Here is a 5,955-nt window from a genome sequence, read left to right on the forward strand (position 1 = left end):
GTTCCCGCTCGGCTGACAGCTATTTAGTGAAAACCCCCAGGGAGTTAGGTCGATCTAGTTGGATCGATCTAATCTCGGAGATGGGGTCTTAGGTAGACCAGTGATTATAATTAGCCTCTCACCAATCGGCCATAAAAGCATAAAATTCTTAACAATTAAAAGATGAGATAAGAGATAAGATAAGAGTTTATTTAGCCAATTATAAAAACTGGAAACTATTTTCCTTATGGAGCAAGTTTGATAATATACAGAGTAAAAGTAATACAATAGATTAATGAAGAATACTTGAGATCAAATGTAACTGCGTTACTGCACTTGGATAAAAGCTGTTTAAAAGCGTTTGCTGCCTTTAAAAGTTAAGAGTCTACTATGGCTTGGTGAAAAAAGTAAAAATTGATGATGCAGGATGAGAAGAGGGTCTTTCATGGTGTTTACAGTTCTTTTCTCAATTCTGTCTTTAAAAATGTCATCCAGCTTGGGGAGATCATGCCTGATAAAGTTTAAGCAAATGTGTATCATTTACTTGTGTAACTATAAATTTTAGCTCAAACAACGAGGCACAAACAGGATTTATTACCGTTGCTTCGACATTAGTCTGGAATATTAACAAACATGTATAGCCATAAATGACGCGGGTGACAAATTAAGCCACTCAACCAAGCATTCCAACTCGCCAGAGAAAGAAAACTCAAACTGTTTCTCCCCTCGACACCCTAACGGGTATAAGAAGGATGACAAAAGAAGAAAGAAGACAAATTGGGTGTTTCTGGGAGGTCTGAGGTGCTCTATGGCAAACACTACTACTTATGATATTAACAATGTTTTTTAAATTTTTTATCATGTTCATATCCAGTCAACGCTTAGGTGTCAGGTAAAACTATATACAGCATTACTGGCATATAAACATAACAGAAAGATAAATCAAAGGTCGGGGTTATATGGTATGTAAACAAGACTGGCGGTTATGTAATTTTTTTTAATTTTAACAAGACAATAAATGGTTTGTCTAGAATCATGTTCGATTAATACTGGTTTTCCCGTTTTCATCACTTAAACTATACACTCATTGTCGACACGATGTTTTTTATTTTTGGTGGAGGGGTGAAAAACAGCAGACGGGTCACAAAATGTTTTCAATACAAGTCAGCGAATGGTGTATGATGCGTGATCCGGACGTCACACCCAGCTTGTTTCGGCCGACCTTTTCTGATTCAGTCTGTCGCGTATGTCGGCAATTCACAAAAAAACTTAATGCGGAGATATGTGGCCTTTATAAAGACTTATAGATACAGTCTGCAAATAGTAAAAATACTGTGAATGAATTTGGACGTCATATAATTAGTTACTTACGTCGCGTGCAATGTTTGCTGGCTTCATAAAGGACCTAATACTGAGTTTTGTGGCCTTTTAAATGACGTTGTTAAAAAATACAACCCACGAGCACGAAAAACAGAAATCATTAGCTTAATTCGAGAAATAATTTTTGTGACCAGATTTTTGTTAATGACTCTTTCTTGTTAATGAGATGCACCACCATCACCACCACCACGTGGATGTATCAGAAGGTGACTCGTTAAGTAGTACCGTAACAAAAAAATAAAATAAAATAAAATAAATAAATAAATAGATAAAACAAAAAACGTTAACTAGGGAAATGTTTGAGCCTAGTATTGGCCTCCTGTTGCAATCAGTACATTTAAACCATACAAACGCCGTCGACTTGTGGTTCATCTATTGCTTATTGCTATTGGGGGGAGGGGGGAAATACCGCAGACACATCGCATAATGTTTTCAATGCAGATCAACGAAAGGTGTATAATTCGTGTATCACCGGGCACAGACGTAACACCCAGCTTGTTGCCTTCCTTTTATGGCTCAATCTTGGGCGTATGTTATATACACATCAGATTCTTTTGTTCTCGACATACGTTTATATTTCACATTTACAATATTTTGCAACTGCACTTAAATTGGTATCACCCGGATACAACAAATAAGAAAGTAACCTATTATGGAATACCTTTTTAAAATAAATCAATCAATCTTTGTTCAATGATTTTTTTTTTCAATACTGTGACAAGTATTTTAATGGTTAAATATCAAGCTAACATGAAACTCCACATATATGATCATTACTAATGTAGAAAAGACTTTGGTTTCGTCTGTCCTAGTCCCACTATTGCACTTCTTTAAATCCTTAAAAAAAGAAGGAAATTAGGCATAACTCTATCTCATTATTCTATCTTTTTATCTTCTGTCCACATAGGCAAGAACTTAATAGCACATTTTCATAATGATTCATGTAATGTAAGAATATTAAGTATTTCTAGGGATGTAGCAGATTAGTGGATAGAGAGTTCCTTGTATTTTCATCTTCTGATATGAATTCTATCAGTCAACCAGATAGCTCAGAATATTACCTCTGTCACAAAATGAGTTGGCCTAAAATTTGGTTTACGCTTTTGGATTACAATTTTGTACTGCTCAGACCTAAGATTAGTGAAAATGGAGGACTACTGAAAACCTTTAAAAGATGATTTAAATGGCCTGTTGCGTTAGTTGTGCGACAGCAGTATTTACAGCAGTCCACCTAACGCATCCAATGATGTGTAGGCGTACTGCTACCCCCTTTTCCTTTTATTTTCCCAAATATGGCGGTTGATTTGTCTCACTGATATTAATTCAAATATGAAGAAGTCTTAAAAATTCTAAGTTGGCGTAAAGTAGATATTTTGTCTTTGACATTTAAGAGAATTTTAATAATTGTATCTTGCATGTGAGGATTTCAACCTAGTAGATATTTAGAAGACTGTTCAGAAACGATCCACAAATGGTCGGGAAAATAATATTTGGCCTTAATTTTCAGTAATAAGGTTGTCAATGTACCGGTTATGTTTTTAGAATGTTGAGGAATGCAAACTGTCAAAATATGTAACTTAATGTATCGTCTGTTACTGTGAACAGGATTATTCCGACATAAACATAGTCTGGTGGGTAAAGGGTGAATTCCATTTAATGGGCGAATTCCAATAAAGTGATTATTTTTTATTAAAGTAGAGTTATCATTTTATATTTATTTATTTATTCATTTATTTATTTATTTGAAAAAAATTACTCCATAATAGATAACTTTCTTATTTGTTGTGTACGGGTGATATCAACTTTTATGTTTAAAAGCGCAGTTTCGAAAATATTTGTGAAAATGAAACCGAAGCAGATGTCAAGAACAAAAGACTCTGATTTGTATATAACAGATTGAGTCAAAAACGGTCGACCGACACACAGGGAGACGAGCTGTGTGACCTCCGGACTCGGTGATACATGCATCAAACGCCTTTCGCTGATCAATACTGAAAACAACGTAACCTACGATATTTCACCCCACCCTCCCCTTCCCCCCAATATATGATAAGCAATAGATAAACCACGAGTCCACGATGAGTGTATGTTTTAAATGCACCGATTCAAACAGGAGACCAATATCGAACGAACATGTTTCCAGATATACCTTTTATTGTTTTGTTGAAAGTTAAAGAAAATTCATAACCATCAGTCTTGATTACAATGAAACCGTGTTTTTAATTTATCTCTCTCTAATGATTATATGCCACTACTGCTGTCTATAGTTTTACCTGACATCTTAGCATTGATTGGATTTTTCTTTTCTTTCTTTTTTTTTTTTTTTTTTTTTTTGCGCTTTGGATACCTTTTTTTACAGTACCGCCATGTATGTCTATACACGTGACATAATACACCCTTATTTGTAAAGAAATTACATCCCCTTTTAAAGAAGGCTCATGCATGCGCTAGACCTAAACATTTACCTCGTTAACGTATATTTTGTTACAGTACTACTTAACGAATCACCCTCTGATACATCCACGTACACCCTCTGATACATCCACGTACACCTTCTGATACATCCACGTACACCTTCTGATACATCCACGTACACCTTCTGATACATCCACGTACACCCATCCACGTACACCCTCTGATACATCCATGTACACCCTCTGATACATCCACGTACACCTTCTGATACATCCACGTACACCCTCTGATACATCCACGTACACCCATCCACGTACACCCTCTGATACATCCACGTACACCCATCCACGTACACCCTCTGATACATCCATGTACACCCTCTGATACATCCACGTACACCCATCCACGTACACCCTCTGATACATCCATGTACACCCTCTGATACATCCACGTACACCTTCTGATACATCCACGTACACCCATCCACGTACACCCTCTGATACATCCATGTACACCCTCTGATACATCCACGTACACCCTCTGATACATCCACGTACACCCATCCACGTACACCCTCTGATACATCCATGTACACCCTCTGATACATCCACGTACACCCTCTGATACATCCACGTACACCCATCCACGTACACCCTCTGATACATCCATGTACACCCTCTGATACATCCACGTACACCTTCTGATACATCCACGTACACCTTCTGATACATCCACGTACACCCATCCACGTACACCCTCTGATACATCCATGTACACCCTCTGATACATCCACGTACACCCTCTGATACATCCACGTACACCCATCCACGTACACCCTCTGATACATCCATGTACACCCTCTGATACATCCACGTACACCTTCTGATACATCCACGTACACCTTCTGATACATACACGTACACCCATCCACGTACACCCTCTGATACATCCATGTACACCCTCTGATACATCCACGTACACCTTCTGATACATCCACGTACACCTTCTGATACATCCACGTACACCCTCTGATACATCCATGTACACCCTCTGATACATCCACGTACACCTTCTGATACATCCACGTACACCCATCCACGTACACCCTCTGATACATCCATGTACACCCTCTGATACATCCACGTACACCCTCTGATACATCCATGTACACCTTCTGATACATCCACGTAAACCCTCTGATACATCCACGTGGTGGCGCTGATGGTGGTGTATGTACAGTTCATCTCATTAACAAGAAAGAGTCACTAACAAAAATCTGGTCACAAAAATTATTTCTCGAATTAAGCAAAATGGCGTTAATGATTACTGTGTTTTTCATGCTTGTGGCTTCTATTTTTAACTACGCCATTAAAGGGGCCACAAACCTCGGCATTAGATTCTTTATGAACTTCCAGCAAATTTCCCACGCGACGTGGGTAACTGATGATATAAACGTCCTGCTTCATTCTCAGTATTTTAATGTTTGCAGACTGTATCTACGTCTTTATAAAGGTCACAAATCTCCGCATTAGGTTTTTTGTGAATTGCCAACATATTTCGCACACGGCATAGGTCACTGAAGTTAAGACTCTCTGGTTCACTCATAAAAGCCGAATTATGTTCAAGTCTGACGTGATTTTCATGTGCCAGGACAGATAAAAAGACGTCTTCTATGAAAAGGTGTTTCCATAACGACGCTGCGTGAAGAAGCTTGATGACGTCATAGGAAAGAAGTGATGCGAATCCAGACACGTAAGGTGGGTATCTGCTGTCACTGAACTCCTCTCGGGTCTGGAAGTGCTTACTACGTGTATTGCGATCCGCAGGGGCATTTACATATTTAAAACCAACGAATAGATTTCCAGACTTTTCTGCCGGACGTCTTGTCAGAAACCGTATGAGACCTCTATAGTTAACAGAGACGTCGTGTCCACTTTTTAGGACAAAACGCGTCCTAGGACAGTACTCTTCTACCCAACGAAGTGCGAGAATAGCTTTCAATGTATAATTCTTATACGTGTCAACAAAATCGACTTTAATTAGATCTCCAAACTGCTCGCTTTCCCTTACGATTTTTTCCTCTACATGTGGCTGTTTCGAGTTTCCTACAAAGAAGACGGTTTTAACTGATTGTCCTATGTATTCCGAAACATTACCACAAGTTTTTCTAAACGTCAGTCT

This window comes from Lingula anatina, chromosome 10, assembly GCF_051362555.1.
Source record: "Lingula anatina isolate TDL-2025a chromosome 10, LinAna3.0, whole genome shotgun sequence".
NCBI lineage: Eukaryota > Metazoa > Brachiopoda > Lingulata > Lingulida > Lingulidae > Lingula > Lingula anatina.